Below are 18,748 nucleotides of genomic sequence, written 5' to 3' on the forward strand. Positions count from 1 at the left end.
TTTATCCCTCAACCAACATCACTAAAAACATTATCTGGTCATTATCACATTGCTGTTTGTGGGAGCTTGCTGTGTGCAAATTGGCTGCCGCGTTTACCACATTACAACAGTGACTACACTTCAAAAAGTACTTAATTGGCTGTAAAGCGCTTTGGGACGTCCGGTGGTTGTGAAAGGCGCTCTATAAATGCAAGTCTTCTTCTCGCAGAATGACTGAGTTGCAAAGTCTGCAGAGCACAGCCCACAATCAGTCACAAGCTCCGCCCCCTCACTCCTGCTGCGGAAGTGACCGACGCCATGACGTCATTGCGCAGTACGAGAAACCTTGACGCGCTGACGCAGCACGTCGCGGGGCCGCCCCGTGTGAGTGAGAGAGTGAGTGAGTAGAGAAGGAAGCGGCTGAAAGCAGCAGCGAGCCGGGGGTGGGGAGAGCAGGAGCAGTGAGTGGGCCAGATAGTGGGACACACGACAACCAATCGGCCGCGCGGAGAGAAAGAGAGAGAGAGAGAGAGAGGGAGGCCGACGCCGGCAGCGAGGCCCAGGGAACTTACACAGAAACCGTGAGTCACCGGCTGTCCGCCGCGCTGCAGCCAGCGAAGAGGCCCCTTGACCCCGAGCCCGCACTCACTCCGGGCTCGGGGTCACACCTGCGGCCTGGTCACCGCTGTGGAAGAGCTGGGAGCTGGGCCCCAACCTGGGGTGTGTGTGTGTGTGGGCCGCGCTGCCCGACTAACACCGGCCGCCTCCCTCCCTCCGAGAAGTTTAAATGGGCGGTGGCGGCGGGTTGGGTTTTGAAGCCGCCGCGCGATTTATTCCATTGTTGATCTGCTGCCGCTCTCCTGTGTTTGCAGCGGCTTTAATATTTAAAGGGGGGAGGGGGGCCTTGGGCATGCTGTGAGGAGGAGCCCCCGGGCCGGCAGCGGGGCTGCTGCTCCTTCCTGTCTTTGCACCTGCCTGTCATTCTGCTGCTTCATTGTCGCGCAAACTGCAGCGCCGTCTGACATTCCTGCACTGAGTAATGCAGGGGGCCCCTCACAGTACACACAACAAAATCAGAATCACTCTGCTCATGCCAGAAGGCAGTGCAACACAACATTTAATGTCCCCCCAAAATCACTGCAGTAAAAGGTATTTCTTCTAAAAACAAATAATTTTGAATTATATTGCCAGCACTCTTACACTCTGCAGGTGCATCCAGGGCGGCCAATATACCCTTCTTAATGTTCAGATAGATGTATCCTCGACTGCAGTGTTACTTGGTCCTCCTCGGGTTACGAGTGACCTCAGGAGTACTCTGTTTATGCTGTTTCACTTGCAGATGCAAAATCTAATGGTGTCAAATTTAGATGGGCCTGTTCAACGCCCTCCCCAACATTTCTAATAAAGTTGCAAAGTTTTATTCAACGAGGGGCTACAACTTTATATTCAGATCTTAGTTATTCTCAATTTTGGGTACATTTCACGTTTAGTTTTTAGTACTACATTTGAGAGATAATAGATTAGCTCTAAAGAATATTTGCAAGCAATCTTATATTTATAATATCTAGGCCTCTGAATTATTTCACTACTGTACTTTCAGTGCATTATTGCTAATATGCCTTCAACTTGCCTTTTCCCCCCCTTCATTTCAATGTTTGATTAAAATTAATAGAGCCCTGCATTTCTATTAAGATTGTGAAGGGATGGTTTGTAATTCTGCTAAATACTATTGTTGAAATAGAACAAATTGTCTCTTCTGATTCAGCTAGATTTATGAAGATTAATACACACGCCAGCACTTTGTTGCCAGAAGTTATCTTTGTAAATTCAATTAAGTAAAAAATGGATTCATTTAGAACATTTTTAGTAAAATGACATGTCTTGTCTTTGCTACTTTTGAGTACGTAAGTGATTGTGGACATTTCTGGACTCTGCCAGTACTCAATCTGCAGGAAGGTTTTGAAGTTTGATTTGAGCTGGAATTTGCATATTTGAGATTGTATTTCTATCTACTTGGTGCCGTGTTTGTGACTTAGTAGAGTTTGGTAAAACTTTCTCTGTGCAGTCTGAATTGCACAATTTCATGAACCACCCGATACTAGTTTGCATGCAGTGTGTGGGGGTAAAGTGTTTTAAATTGTGATGTTTGGATTGTAGATTTAAGGTTTGCAAGAATGGCATATGTTTGGTTAGTGCTAGTTCTTTTGGATTTTAGTGTTGACAAGTGATTGCCACAAAAGTAGTCAAACACAGTGCCATTGTCTAGTTTGGTAACTCTGCCGTCTGAGTATGTCTAAGGGTTTATATTGTCCTGTGGGTTGTTAGAGGACATTTGTGCTGCTGTTTCCAATAGCACATTATCCTTCTCCCCCTTCCAATACTGTGCAACAGGGTATACAGGCAACCTATTTCAGGCCTCTGCCAGATTGTGTTTTTGAGACTTTTGCAGATCGGCCCTCCTCCATTTTTGGGAAAGTTCCTAGTGCCTCTTTATAATGGCCCAGTTGAGAGTAAATTCTGGGTTTAGACCTCTTGTGGTATAGTGTGAATATATTAACATGTTCTGTTGTGTGACTAATCAATGGGCATACGGTCAGCTTGATGATAATTGGCTATAGTGTCAAGCTATTGACTATTTTTATTGTAGAAATAAGAAAGCATTGATGGAATTACTGACGTGGATTAATACAACTGTAGCCTTACTTCAAGATTAAAGCTCAATCTATTGCTTATTTATGGTTCCAATATCTATTGGTATTTATATCACATTTGTTGCCAGAGAGGTGTTACCTCAACCTAGAAGTAAAGCTGATCCACATGACCTTGAGTTGTGATCATCACCTGCATTTTTTAGTATTAATTGATGCTCTGTCGCTCACAAATCTGTTAAGCAAATGGTACTATGGCCGCAGTGATTGCACGTTAGGAAATTGTGTGCACTTGTGATATTAAATAACTACGATAACCCATTTTTTTGAGCTTTTGGGTTACAATTCTTCACGGTGAAGAATTTTCTGTATCTGATTAATTTTCTACCTATTGGTGCTTTGCTGAAATGGTACCTTTCTCTCTTACTGGAGGTTTGTATGCTGTAAAAGCTGTGCATTTGCTCCTGTTCACTTCATGCTTCATTTATTTTCCAACATATTTTTGATCCTTCAAATACCATCTATGAGAGTGCCAAAGGAAAGATCTATTCATCTGAATTGCTTTATAATTTTAGATTGCAAAAGGAGTTTCTGGGCCCCCTGATGGCTCAATGGGCAAACAAGCGAGCTGTGAGGGTACTGAGCAAAAAAAGGTCTCTGGTTCAATTCCTCCCTCTCTGCTCAGTTAGTTGGTCTGATCAGGGCAATAATGCAAATGCTGCGGTTCCTCTTGGTATCTGTGATTCTGGAGGTGGGAAATTGGCCATAGGTCCCATTCCTGACCTCTGGAAATTGCACATGTCAGCACAAGAGAGGCCATTGCTGTGTCGTTCGGTAGCCTGCCAACATTAACTGGACTTGCATAAGAAGAATAACCAAGTGTGAGATACCAGAAAGCTGCTGCTTCTTGTGGTATTGTACCCTAGCATGAGTCTGTCTCCAGGAAAGAAGAAAACTGGAAGGAAAAATAAAGTCAAGATTCTTGTGCTTTTATTTGTATTTTATTAACACCCCTGTTTGATACTGGAAGTGATTCTGAAATTTCTGTCTCCCTGCCAGGAAAAGAGCACATTGCAATCTATGTTCTTTGGCAGACTCGGGGTATTCTTGACATTAACTTAAAAACTGTTGTCCCTGTGGACTTTTTTAATGAGTTGATGTAAAAAGCAAAGCATAAAACTGGCGATGGCTCTTGGCTTGACCATGCACAACGTAGGCACCTTCGCAGTCTTCACATTATTTGGAACCAGGATATATTTTTTTTTATTTTTTTAGAGTCCATTATTTTCTGGAGTACTTTTTTACATGCTGCAGAATCTAAATCGTCAGCAATGCAAATCAAAGATTGGCGATGGAGAGAGATAATTGGTGTTAATTGCAAGCTGGCTTGCTCGTTTTTCAGCTTGTGAAAGCTGCTAAATAACGCCATGGTTGAGTGGAATTTTCCAACTGTTGAGGGTGGGGGAGCAGGACTGCATTCTTCAGTTTCCAGAAGTTATGCAACTAATTAATATGGGATATATTCCCATTAGCATTCTAATCTGACTTTGTTGGTCAAATATGGAATGTGACTTGCTTGTCTATAGGTACTTTCTTTAACTGCAATTTAAATTTTAACAATGAGATTAATTGAGCTGTTCAAAGTTTTGATTCAATGCTCAATCTCATAGAATAAATGATTACAAACCTATAATGTTGATTTGGAAATTAAGCTTGCTGGTGCACTAAACAAAGTTTTAGTGGCCATTCCCTTTGGCAATTTAAGTCCTCTAATGGAAAAATTAGCAAAGTAACTGTCACAGCCAAGAATTGTGTAAATATTTTGAATCCAAGATTGGAAAAGCTTGGGAGTTTTCAAATTGCTTACAGAAAAGTAGAAATCTATAAGATTTTAGATTTGGTAAGAATTCTACCTGCCAGAATTGCCGAGGAAGCATTGTGATCAGAATTGAAAAACTGGCAGTGGCAGAGTTTTTTCCTCGACAGTTTTTCCCACCTTTTCTTTTCTTCTCTTTCTCTTCTCCCCCTGCCAGAGCCCCAGGTAATGTTCACCTCTAGCTGAGATACAGTTCCACAGGCATATGTCACCTTCCAGTACCATACCTGAGTATTCATGCGAGAGCATAAACTGATACTATTTATGCTTACGCATGACTACTTGGGTGAAGTACCACATTTAGGAGAGGGACGATGTGTATTGAAAACTGGCCCTATCCTGTCCTCACTGAACATCTGCACTTTATGCACAGCGATAGAGGCGGGAAGGCCGGCCAGCCTTCCGCTTAACCCAAGATTGTGATGTCCCTACCATTACCATGGCTGAGCTTGGCTAACTCGACGTCAACTGGGGTTCGTACCTGAGAGCTTCCTGAGTGTATGGCACTGCTGCTCAACAGATAAACCCAGTGAGTCATCATGGAGCAGCATTTGAATTCTAATGAAGTAACCAATGTAAAGTTCCTTTCACTGTCTATTTTGAAGGCCCTTGAGTCTACAATTTTATTTTGGGATAGCACCCATGTGATCAGTGTAGTTCCTTCACTGAGGTCATCTGAAATTGCTGCAAATTTTGTGATGAAACTGAAAATTCATTATGCAGTTGTGAATATATACAAAGTCATGCATGTTACCATTTTTACTATCAGAATACTTACAGTACCCAATAATAGCTAACAATTCTTTCACCCTGATATAATTATGTCTTGCTTTTGTGGATAGGACATCAACAAGTTCCCACTGTCAGTTTAATGCCAATGTAATAGTTGCATTGGAATAGCTAGGTTATGGAGGCAGCTAGTTCTGGTCTGGCACTACATCTGAGATGTTGTCGGGGCATGTAGCCTTTTCGATGTTAACTTTACACAGCCACTTATTAACGTCACATGGAGTGACCTGAATTGACTGAACATTGGTGTCAATGGTGGGGATATCGAGAGGTGGTCGAGTAGGATTGACCGCTTAGAACTTTTGGCTGAAGATGTTTGCAAATGTTTCGGTTTTATCTCTTGCAATTGTGCTGGGCTCTGCCATAAGTGAAGATGGTGATTCTCAAGGATCCTGTTAGTGGCCTAATTTTTCTCCACTGTTCTTGATTGGATGTGTACGCTACAGAGCTTTGTTCTAATCCGTTGGTTGTGGGCCTGCTACTTTTGGTGTTTAGCATGCAGGTAGTCCTGTGTACTAAGTTAATGCCTCATTATAAGATATGCCTGGTGCTGCTCCTAGCATGCTCTTCTACGTTTCCCATTGAACCATGGCTGATATCCCAGCTTGATGGGGATGACAGATGGTGTCGGCCCCAGGGTGTGGGGTGTACAATTCTGTTACGTATTCTCAGTGCCTTGTGGATGTCTAGTTTTAGGTTGCTTGATCTTGTTCCAATTAAAATGGTGGTAGTACCACATTGCATTATGGAGTATACCCTCAATATGAAGATGAGGCTTATGCAGTGACCACTCTTACCGGTGCTGTTGTGCACACGTGTTTGTGTCAGGTTGGTGAGGACAAGGTTAAGTAAGTTATTCTCTCCTGTTGGTTCACTGGCCACCTGGCATTGGCTCTCTCTGGCAGCTATGTCCTTCAGGACTCTGCTGGCTTGGTCGGTGGTGGTACTACCGAGCCACTCTTGGTGGTGGACATTAAAGTCCCCAACCCTGAGTACATTCTGTACCCTTGCTTCCCTCAGTGTTTCCTCCAAATAAATGGTACTGTATTCAGAGGGAGGTATTCTTGGCTTGTTTGACTTGAAACATTAAACTTTATGGCGTCTGGAGTCAATTTTGAGGACTCCCAGGGCAATACCCACATCACTTTATCATTGTGCCCCCAACTCTGGTGGGCCTATCCTGTCAGTGGGAGAGGACACACTGTTGGAATTCAGGATGTTGGTTGATAGTTATGCTTCTTGAGTGTGACTGTTTTCCCAACTTGGAGCAGCAGTCCCTAAATGCTGGTGAGGAGGAATGTGCAAGGCCGACTGGGCTGAGATTACCTGAGTTTGTTCTGATACGATGCTTGGGTAATTGCCAGTAGGCCTGTACAATATTTCTCTTGTAGTGGTTGTTTTGTATTGAAGTGGCTTTGCTAAACCAAATACACATAGAGGGACTGGAATCATGTGGACAAGGTAGAGGTGACTGATTCCCTTTCGTGAAGTAAATTAGTGAACCAATTGCTTTATTTTATAACAAGCTGGAGGCTTTTCATGGTTATTTTTTCTGGCCCACAGACTACCAGATTTATTGAATTCACCACTGTTTACAATGACAGTCTTAAAAAGCACAGACCAGAAAACACTTGTAATTGCTATTTGACAGGGCTACACAACAACTCGCTCTGTATAATTGCCTTGTAAGCACATAACACAATCTAACTGGTGGAAAAGAGAATTTAATTAGCCAGAGGATATGTCTGGGGAATGCATGTGTTTACTCATTCTACAACATTGGCAGAAAAATTAGATTTATTTGTAGACTGCATTTCAGATTTGACCTGTAAAAAATTTCCAGTATTGCAAATTTGGTTCTGTGCCCCCTTATTCCTGCCGATGTTCTAAAATTGCAATTTGTTTTGTCATTTTGGTTAGTAAATGTGAGCTACAGTATACAAATTATAAGCAACTGTGCAAATGTTAGCATAGCACTTCTGCTGTAACAGGTTAGTATTGTAGAAAGTAAGACCCAGTTTAAAAATAACCTGAACAGGATTGAGTTACAACTGGTGTCACAGCAGTGAGGCAAACCAATTAATGAATAATCAACAAATTTGAAATGTCATGCTAAATTGATTTGCTTGAAATATAGGTCCCCTTCCTGAGAGAGTATATCGTGGGAACCAGTGGATTTTCCCAGCTTCGTGCCTGATTTAAAAAAAAACATTTATTTATGCTTTCATAGGATGTGGGCGTCACTATCAAGGCCAGCATTTGTTGCCCATTCTTAGTTGCCCTTGAGAAAGTGGTGGTGAGCTGCCCGCTTGAACCGCTGCAGTCCGTGTGGTGAAGGTACGCCCACCGTGCTGTTAGGGAGGGAGTTCCAGGATTTTGACCCAGCGACGATGAAGGAAGTGATATATTTCCAAGTCAGGATGGTGTGTGACTTGGAGATGGTGGTGTTCCCATGTGCCTGCTGCCCTTGTCCTTCTAGGTGGTAGAGGTCGTGGGTTTGAGAGGTGCTGTTGAAGCCTTGACAAGTTGCTGCAGTCCATCTTGTAGATGGTGCACACGGCAGCCATGGTGTGCCGGTGGTGAAAGAAAAATACTTGTATTTATATAGCGCCTTTCGCGACGTTCCAAATCGCTTTACAGCCAATGAAGTCCTTTTGAAGTGTAGTCTGGAGCTGAGCGGTCCTGGTGGAACCCAAACTGAGCATTGGTGAGTAAGTGCCGCTTGATAGCACTGTCGACACCACCTTCCGTTACTTTGCTGATGATTGAGAGTAGGCTGATGGAGCGGTAATTGGCCGGATTGGATTTGTCCTGCTTTTTGTGGACAGGACATACCTGGCCAATTTTCCACTTTGTCAGGTAGATGCCAGTGTTGTAACTGTACTGGAACAGCATGGCTAGAAGCACAGCTAGCTCTGGAGCACAAGTCTTTAGAACTACAGCCAGAATGTTGTCAGGGCCCATAGCCTTTGCTGTATCCAGTGCGCTCAGCGGTTTTTTGATATTGAGTGGAGTGAATCTAATTGGCTGAGATTGTGGGGACCTCAGGAGGAGGCCAAGATGGATCATTCACTCGGCACTTCTGGTTGTAAAACATCTTCTAACTCTGTTAGTGGTCCTGTGATCTGTGAAGATCTGCCTCTCAAGTGATATAAACAAAATGGTTTTTTTTTACTATTCTTCATTGGCTATTAGCTACATCATCTGACTATTGCCAAATTTGCAATCAGTCACTGTACTGAAAAATATTGTGCTTGCCGCATCAGTTTCTTGTACTAGGCAATGTGGTACTGCCACTATGAAGTGCTTGAGAATAGATTCATAAGAAATATATTACTGCAGTAGCTGGAGGAAAAACTCCAGCTAGGATCAAGTTTCAAACTTGTGTAGGTTTGTAAGCATAATTTTTCCTCCACAAATGACATTTTCTTATATTTATGCAGAGAAAAAAATGAGGGGAAGGAAGTGTTGAGAGGAAGTACTTTCAACCAGTAGTTCCCTTTTCTGCTTTGTGTCCTTTACTGTCATATGCTTGAAAATATACTCCTAATCTTCAAAAATAATCTTGCACAGAACCTAGTAAGTGCCAGTTGTGAAAGTGGAGCAATTCTATTAAAAGTCCATCAGTTAAACCTACTGGAAGCCATTTCATTCTGTATGGGCCAGACAGCTGAGGAGCAATGTGTTTTTGTTGTTCTCACTATCTGTTGTGCTAAGGTGTTAACTCCTGCTGGGATACAATTCCGAGTCTCACCTATGATACTTTACCTAAGTGCCATTTTATTTGTGAACCTAAGCAATGCGAGTTCACTGCGTGAGTATAACACCCAAGTCCATCATGTCCATGTGAAATGTACACATTGTTCCTTCCCACTAGTGGTCACTAGGAGGAAAAAAACATCAAATGTTGCCACCAGCCATCCACTTGGTCATTGTTAGTCCCATTGTACAAAATTGCGCAAGTTTCTCTGCATGTAATGCGTAAGAATGCCCGCTGTCAGAAATTAGATTCCTTTTTGAAATTAGCTATACTGTTCTCCTGTCAAGTTGAGTAGCTGATTACTTTTGCTGGTAATATAGATTTTTACCCAGATTTTATAGATTGCTTCCTCAAACTGTTAGATTAAAAAAAAAAAAAAAAAATGGTTTTCCATTTGAGTGGGATTACTAATTTAATCTCTAAATTTAGTGAATTGCCTTAATACCCATATACTTGATGCTCGTCGAAGGTACTACTTCTGAGTTGTGCACACAGTATGTAAAATATTTGTGTTGGCTTTGAAGCTAGAAGTGGCCAGAAAATATTCCTGAGGCTAACATGCCAATTACAGTAAACTCTTCCGTATCCGGCACCTACGGGACTGGGATGGTGCCGGTTGAGGAAAAATTCCGGATAACAGCGAGGCAGGCCACTTTTAACACACAAAATTTAAAGCATTGACTAACTCGGGCACTGTGGGAAACTGAGACTCGGAAAAACGAAAAATGGATGGATTCGGCAAGATTGCCGGTTATTACAGAATTCCGGATATGAAGTGCCGTTTAAACAAGAGTTTACTGTAACTAGCATCCTCTGTAGGATACGTCAAAAATATAATGGGAAAAGTTGTTTTTTTTCCACCGTTCCAAAATGAAGGTCGCTATGGGTTACATCCCTGGATTTTTATCCTTTGGTTCAAATGCAGCCCAGAGACGGGTAGGTGTATTCTTCCTCCGATTGATTGCCAAAACTAGTATGAGGAGGTTCTGTAGACCAGAGCAAGTAGCTCCTGCTTGTTGCAATGTATAACCTAGTAGAAGCTTTCAGTGTGAGAGTGATGGCGATCTGCGAGCAGATAATTTGCCCTCTTGTCCCCATCAAATGGCAGAGGCTGGAATAAAATACCAACAGATGGCGAATGGCCTTTAATACTTTTTAATGGAGTATTTAACTGGTTTATGAAGGTTGCTGTTGAAGTTACGGATAAAAATGTTGTAGCCGTCAGAAGTTCAGTTCCAAGTGTTTTAGGAAAAATGTTGGACTGTTTATTGATTCAAAACTGGAATGTAAACTTACCAACAGAACTGTAAGGGATTAAAATGAAAAAACAGGAAACTGAGGAAAAATTCAACACTTTGGAATAGTTTCTGGTGCTGTTTTGCCACAGAAGTAAATGCTTTTCCACAAATTACGATGTCTGCATTATTTCTACAAGGGCACTGTTTGTGTTCTAATTCACTTGGCTGACTTCAGAAGTTAAAGAATTTACTGAAATTTTAAATTATATTTTTCTTATTAAAACTTTCAGTAGCATCCATGATACAGTGGAGCCCCAAAGTTGATGTATGTCCATGCAAAGCCTATTCCAAGCCCAAGAATATGGCTGTTGGTAATTGCAGCCTAAACTTGGGCTGAGTGAGCAAACTTCTGATTCAGCTGTTTGGCTTCTGTCCGGCCAAACTTGAGAAACTAAAATTTTAACTACAGCTCCCCATATATAACTATATATTGTCAAACCACTGCTACTGTTTTCGGGCTGTGAAATTTATTGCACGTTCAGTGCAAAGGAGTACACCTCTTAGTTTTTGCTCGAGATGAACCAAAGCTTGACCTTTATATGTACAATCTCTGGTGATGTAGTGTTTTCCAAGGTTGAAAGAACACCCTTATGATTCTGATTTACTCATGAGAATGAAGTGAACCCTCTCCTATCCTCCTAGTGTTAAAGGAACAATGACACTGTCATACCATGTGGCTTTGAATATAATCTGTGAATCAGCTTTATTAAAAGTAAAAAAGAAACAGCAAAAAACCCACCAAAGCAGTTTGTACTAGATCATAGTTAACTTAGGACTTCCACTTTCACAAAATAATAAAAGCTCCAGTACTTCACTGACTCTCCTAAGATTAAACCTGGGCCGCGCGCGCGCACACACTTCATCGATAGTACAAGAAGAACTGTCGACTATCCAAATGCTACCTGGGTGTGGAACAGTTAATCAACTCCTTCGCCCAGAGATACTCTGGGGCATGATGTAATGTGAGAACCAGTTACTTAAGTTGAGGTCTTGCAGACATTCAAGATTGTCACTCATTAATCAAAAGATGCAGTGCAATCTGGCTAGCTTTTTCGTAGAGCAAAAGTGGCTCATGCAGCCTGTCGTGTACTCCTCCACTGTCTGATTTGTCACACTGCTTGTCCGATGATCTAAGCTCCACCGTTGTCATCCGTGCCTTCAGCTGCCAAGGCCCTAAGCTCTGGATTTCCCTCCCTAAACCTCTCTTTCCTCCTATAAAACCTGCCTCTTTGATCAAGTTTCGGTCACCTGTCCTAATAACTCCTATGTGGCTCGGTGTCAAATTTTGTTTGATAACGCTCCTGTGAAGTGCCTTGGGATGTTTTATTACTTTTAAGGGTGCTATATAAATGCAAGTTGTTCTGTACAGGTGGCACCGTGACTGTTGGAAGGCCAGAGTGCAGGCTGGTGCTGCCGTCTGGAGAGGTGGCAGCAGCAGGCATTTAGATTGCACCAACCACTCTTCCACTGCGGTCATAATCTGCAGCTCCAGTCACTAGCCTGATGGCAGCCGTCATATCCTACAAGGCCTCAGTTAGAGACTGGAAGCCATGATTCATTGTGCCCTTCAGTGTGTCACGCAAAGCCTTGAGCAGAAGTCTGAGCTTCCATCAAGGTGGAACCCCTGACTGCTGATCTGTGTCGGAGCAATAAACATCCTTCTCCATTATAGAATGTTACATTTTACAGAAGTTATGAACTGGTTGGAGCAGTGAGTCTTTCACCTCTGGAAATCATTGTGAACCAGCCCAGAGTGGTGCAATGGAAATCTGTTCTTACTATTGGCTGTAAGTGTCCTATGTGAAATGAATTTGGCCAGTCTCGGCCTGCTTCTTGGCAGGCATGTGCTCACAGTACAATTTGACACTAAATTAGGAATCTGTGAGGGGCCAGAGGATGACCAGTATAAGAAATGCCATGTTCATGTAGTTCAGGGTGCTCTGATTGAAGTTAGAGACTATTGTGGGGGCAGAATACAGGGAACTTCACCCTGCACCTAACTCTTCTATTTTTAACCTGGGAACACTTGATAGTGGCACTGTCGTGTCCATTTCCCAACACTGCTTTTCTCTTTCCACTTCCTCACCGCATTTTTAAAAAAAAACAAAGGTTACTGTAACAGGTCTATTTGTGGAACTTGGAGGTTGTGTGCTTATCTGCTGTTCAATGTTGGGTTCTTGTAATTTCAATTCCTATAACTGTGAAGATTTCTTTGACATGTTAGCGGAGGTCTGTTCTGAGAACCTAAATTTAACATAGTGTAGGAATAAAACATTTAACAATGGTATTTCTCTCTGAACATCAGAAAATGTAATTTTGAGGCGTTGCAATTTTTGTTAGTAAAAAGTTATTTTTCTAATTTTCCCATACTTATGCTTTGGTATCTTAAACATATGCCTTGTGTCTTAAACATATGCCTTGTGTCTTAAACATATGCCTTGTGATTTACAGGAAACTCTCGTTTAAACGGCACCTAAATATCCGGAATTCTCTATTAACCGGTAAAATTCATACTCCGAAAACACCTCAATAACCGGAAATATTGCCGAGTCCGAGTCTCCCGCGGTGGCCAAGTTAGTCAGTGGGGGTAGTTCTCCAAACTGCCACTACTCTGCTTCTTGGTGCTGTCGGAAGTCCGAATACCTCCAATAACAGGAGGCTGACTCTTTGTTTGTTAAAAATAGCCTCAGTAGATAATCCTGTCATCCGGAATTTTTAATCAACCGGCACCATCCCGGTCCTGTCGATGCCGGATACCAGAGCATTTCCTGTACTCGGTTGTCGCTATCGGTGCCCTATGTGAGGCCCTTTTTGTTAATTAGCTATGGGAAATGTGTTCTGATTTGGTTGGGATTCAGTTACATCGTGAGCCCCAAAGTGTTGGGTGTGTATTTGCTGTCAGTTTCCTAAATGATCAGTTTCTCCTGTTGGCTGTGTCATCAGCTGGAGTTGCAAAGCTGTGGCTGGGTACTTCTCCACAGACAATTAACAGCGGAGTCTCTTGGAGACAGTCACACACCTAGAGACTAGATTTCTGGATTTGCCCAGGCGTGTAAATAGGTTGACAAAGGACTTCTGTGTGATTGTCAAACATTGGGAGAAAATAAAGGGGGTGGGGGGAAAAACTGGTCAGCCAACATATTTGGTACTGAATCTGTGATCGCTGTACTTTATATATACACACAGGTGTGCAGTGAAGGCAGTTTGTAAGAAGTACATGTTGGCACAGTAAATAGATACTAATGCCAAGAGGCTAGTTAGGTGCACGCAACAACAACTTGCATTTATAAAGTACCTTTAACGCAGATGAATACCCCTACAATTTGGAACAATCAGACAAATTATCACCTGAGCTAAAGGAGATATTAAGAGGGGTGAAAGAAGTGGGTCTTAAAGGAGGAGAGGCAAAAATGTTTAGGGAGAGAATTCTAGACGGCTGAAGGCACAGCTGCCAATGATGGAGCGAAGGGAAGCGTGATGCACAAGAGGCCAGTAGTGTAGGTTTGAAGGTTAGAGATAGGGAGGGGCAAAACCATGAAGGCATCCAAACATGGGAATAGAAATTTTAATTGGCGGCTTTGGGGAACGGGAGCCAATGTAGATCAGCAGGGACAGGATGAAGGGTGAGTGGCACATAGTGTGGGATAGGATATGGGCAGCAGAGTTTTGGATGAGCAGAAATTTACAGAAAGTGGAGAATGGCAGGCAGGAAATCATTGGAATAGTTGAGTTTGAAGTTGACAAAAGCATAGATGAGGGTCTCGGCAGCAAGTGGAGGTGGGTGTTGTTACGGAGGTAGAAGTAAGCAGTCTTTGTGATGACTAGGATATGGTATTGAAAGCTCAGCTCGAGATTAAATAGGACACCAAAGTTGCGAACAGCCTAGCTCAACCAGAGACAGCGGCCGGGGAGGCCTGGAATCCATGGTGAGAGTACGGACTTTGTGGCAGTGGCAAAAAACAATGGCTGCAGTCTTTGCAATGCTTAGCTGGAGGACATTGTGACGCATCTCAGACCAGCAGTCTGACAACACAGACAGTGGAGTGGTGCAGAGATGGAGCTTGGGTATCATAGAATATGTGGAACCTGACGTCCTGTCTTTGGATGATATCGCCAAGGGGGCAGCATGTAGATGAGGAGGGGGCCAAGGATAGGTACTTGGAGGACTTCAGAGGTAATGGTGCAGGGCGGTTAGAGGTGCCATTGCTGGAGATGCTCTGGCTACGATTGGATAGGTAAGAGTGGAGCCAAGCGACGACACATTTAAGGATGGTGCGGTAGTTTGCAAGATAGAAGGGTCGGAGTGGATTTTTCAACGAGGAGAATGATGGTGGTTTTGAAAGGAAGGGAGACAGTACCTGAGGAGAAGTAACTATTAACAATGTCCGCTAACATGATGACTGGGGAAGAAGTTGGGTGGGCAGCAGTTTAGTGCTTTTGTTCTAGGGGAAACAGTTAAATTTCAAACATTGTTTGATTTGAAAACCCATTTCTCAGTTTCATGTCCATCTTGTGGACTAGAGATGAGGAGGTCTCGGCATTACAAAACATGGCAGTCCAGTGGTATGATCTTGTTTTTATATAGCTGGTGAGGTATATAAAAAAAAAATGTTGTGATCTAAGCTCGGAGTGTTAATACCAGAGAGCAGAAATCTGTGTCCAATGTTTACATCAAGCATTGTGTAGTCCGGTTTTACATGAGTCTTATGTAGTACCTGCACGATCAATAATTGATATTTACCCTAGCTTGGAAGGGAGCACTATATTGCATCAGGATGACTTTCATCTCGCATATTCTTGTGACTTTGAGATAGCACATGATTTGGGACAAGTCGAGTAGTTTTGTATTGGGGACTTGAGCCTAAAGGGAATTGGTTTGTGATTGCCCAAACTCACTTCATTGGGAACACTTAATGGGCTGTCTTTTTTAAAGAGAGCTTCCTTTTTTTAGTGCTGTACATTTAATTCCTGATGGTCCTCACAAATTTATCAGTTTTCCCTTGCTTAATTTTTGTTCTGTACGCATTATTTATTAAGAATTGAGGATTTTGAGTTTTTGTGGGAAATAAATTGAGATTGAAAACTGTTACATAATTTGGGGAGGACAAGAAGAGCGAGCACAGGAAATGGCTCAGCTTGCTCTCATAGGGAATGGATGAGGGAAAATGAATTCTACCAAGGAAAATACTCATACGCAAAAGGGAAGTACAGTACTTGAATATGAGGGGCCTTAAGTTCTGGTACTTGATTTTTGTGTAAGTAATTATCACAGGCTATGTATGGGACCATTCTAAAACAATGCATAATGAAGCTGGTAGGTAGCCCCTACACAGACGACATGGCATACCTTGCCTGACATTCCCACCCCATGAGCTATCCTGACCATGTAGCACCCAGTATAACTTGCAATTGACCGTGTAAGCCTGTGTACAGTGATTTTTAAGTCTTTATTTCTCATCCTATTTCTCATCTACATGTTGCCCCTTGGAGACATCATCTGAAAACATGTCAGCGTACATGTGGAAACTGATGCTGACACCCAGCTCTACCTCACTACCACTTCTCCCGGCCCCTCCACGGTCTCTAAATTGTCAGATCCAGTTCCGGATGAGCAGAAATTTTCTCCAATTAAATATTGGGAAGACCGAAGCCATTGTTTTCGGTCCCCACCACAAACTCCATTCCCTAACCACTGACTCCATCCCTCTCCCTAACATCCATCTGATTCTGAACCACACTGTTCGCAACCTTGGTGTTATATTTGACCCCGAAATGAGCTTCCGACCACATATCCACAGCGTAACTAAGACCGCCTATTTCCACCTCTGTAACATTGCCCGTCTCCGCCCTTGCCTCAGCTCATCCGCTGCTGAAACCCTCATCCATGCCTTTGTTGCCTCTAGACTTGACTGTTCCAATGCACTCCTGGCTGGCCTTCCACATTCCACCCTATGTAAACTTGAGGTGATCCAAAACTCGGCTGCCTGTGTCCCAACTCGCACCAAGTCCCATTCACCCATCACCCCTGTGCTCGCTGACCTACATTAGCTTCTGGTTAAGCAATGCCTCTATTTCAAAATTCTCATCCTTGTTTTCAAATCCCTCCATGGCCTCGCCCTTCTGTTGCCTAGGCCCTAAGCTCTGGAATTCCCTGCCTAAACCTCCCCACCTCTCTTTTCTCCTTTTACGACGCTCCTTAAAACCTACCTCTTTGACCAAGGTTTTGGCCACCTGCCCTAATTTCTCCTCATGTGGCTCTTTGTCAAATATTTTGTCTTAATACTCCTGTGAAATGCCTTGGGACATTTTACTACGTTAAAAGCGCTATATAAATACAAGTTGCTGTTGAGTACTGCAGGAGGCCATTTTATCATCAAATCTGAACATGCTTGGCACTCGCTTTCAAACATGCTAGAAGCTTTGCTAATTCACCTTTTCCAAATGAAAATGCATTGAGACGAGCTGTGAAATGAGTCCAAATGTCTCAAAAAGCTATTTGAAAAATAATTTTCATTTTATTGGGATCATGATTGCTTTTGTCAGAACTCAGCATTTTTTTGTCTAGACCAGCATTCTTAAACTTGTATTTAGTGGGTTAATTTAAATGTTTCCAGCAGAATAACTAAGTATATAGATCAGACCATTGATGTATTCTTGCTTGACTAGTTCCGCGGTCTCTTCCTACATGCTCATTATGATGTGGGTTAGTGTAACCAAGGTGCTACACTGCAGAAAGACAGAACATGATTTTGAGTCTGCGGTTCCTGTTGTGAAGAATTCCCACTATTTTGCTGGTTCATCAGGCAGGCACCTAGCGAGAAAATGCTGGAAACCTAGCAAAGGCTGGTTGCTTCCCACAACATGGAGGGAATATTGACAGGCATTTAATTCCTGGCCACAGTTACACATCTCCTCTGCCAGTTAAACTGGTCATGGTGAAGCTAGGAATGCTGCCAGACGAGAGGATTTAAGAAAAAAAAAGAAAATGCATCAAGTATTGGGCCAAAAGTTTCTAGTTGTCAGTAATTTCCTTCCACACTCCTTCTGATATCTAAACATTGACCAACCATTGCATTTTTAAGATTGTGTGACGTTATAGATGTTTTATGTCTTGACACCTTGTTCTTCAAACTAAATATTAAAGCTAAACTCACTGCTTGATGACTACATAACACCAGGCTGCGCATTCAGTTTACACGAATATTTGCCAGTGAACCGCGTTGGCTTCTGCTTAATTTGCACACAAAGTAACTACTGGGTCTTGAAACAAAGCTGTTCTAAGCAACTTTCAAGTGATGCTTGATATGGTTGAGTGCCATTTTTCTTGTTTTAAATATATCAATACTTGAATAAAGTGAGATCACATCTGCACTCGTAACAACATGGAAGTCGTGCGGTAGTTAACTCGAGTTCTGTAAGTCATCAGTACACTGATCACTGGGGTTTTGTATGTTCTCATCGTATTTGAAATTGCAAGCTCAAATCCAATTTTTCATTAAATTGTAAAGACTATCACTCACTGAATGTAATTAAAGTAGTAGACAAGCAGAGGTAGGAAGTATAACTATTCAAAGGCCAATGTAGTCTGATATGTATACATAATTATAGCTTGTTGACAGAGAAACAGCAAAGTTTTTCACTACACTTACTGGATTCAGTTAGTTCCTTAACTACCAGTTGCACTGTAATCAAAGCTAGCTTTGTTCACATTCTAGCTGGGCAACTTTTGCATGTGAAAATACTGCACATAAGAGCCCAGATTGAGAGTGCTGGGCAGTGTGACTAAATAGGGAGATTTCTGTATTTTATTTTACTGTATACAGTTTTGAAATGGTTATTAGCTTCCCTTGCCTAATCTCAAAATGGAGGCCTAACTGTCTCCTGCTGTTGTGCCCAAGCATTTTATTTTTGTTTTATTTTATCTTGGGTACACTCGCACCTACCTCGCTCTCTCTGCAGACTAAACCCTTAACCATGATTTTGCTACCTCTAGACCTAACTGCTACAATGCCTTCCTTGATTGTCACCCGCGATCTATTCTTCCACAAGCTTACAACTTGCCCAAAATTCTTCTGCCCATGTCCAGTCTCGCACTGAATCTCCCAAATTTCCTATTACTGCTTGGTGTCCGTTTTTTCTTCTGTCCAATGACTTCGGGCACTTTCTTTATTAAAGGCACTGTGTAATTGTTGTATACCCTTGGCTTATTACAGGAGAAAGAAAGACTTGTATTTATATAGCACCTTTCACGACCTCACGATGTCCCAAAGCGCCTTACAGCCAATTAAGTAGTTTTGAAGTGAAGGCACTGTTGTAACGTTGGAGGGATTTGGTATTGCTTTATTATCACTATGCTGTTAGTTTAGATAGCAACAACATAGCAAGGTCCATTGAATTG

The 18,748-nt window shown here is 42.4% G+C and overlaps 1 protein-coding gene across 5 annotated transcripts in view; it reads left to right on the forward strand.

Moving 5' to 3' along the window:
* Nucleotides 1-269: 269 nt before the first annotated feature.
* Nucleotides 270-18,748, forward strand: part of cab39 (calcium binding protein 39) — a 113,038-nt gene continuing 94,559 nt past the window's right edge. For 3 of the 5 annotated variants that reach the window (XM_085990534.1, XM_085990537.1, XM_085990538.1), the window contains exon 1: nucleotides 382-560. The gene's annotated coding sequence lies outside the window, so the exon portion shown is untranslated. The other 2 variants (XM_085990536.1, XM_085990535.1) reach the window with 2 other exon arrangements.

This window comes from Somniosus microcephalus, chromosome 6, assembly GCF_052327205.1.
Source record: "Somniosus microcephalus isolate GS21.2 chromosome 6, FLI_Smic_1.0, whole genome shotgun sequence".
Lineage (NCBI taxonomy): Eukaryota > Metazoa > Chordata > Chondrichthyes > Squaliformes > Somniosidae > Somniosus > Somniosus microcephalus.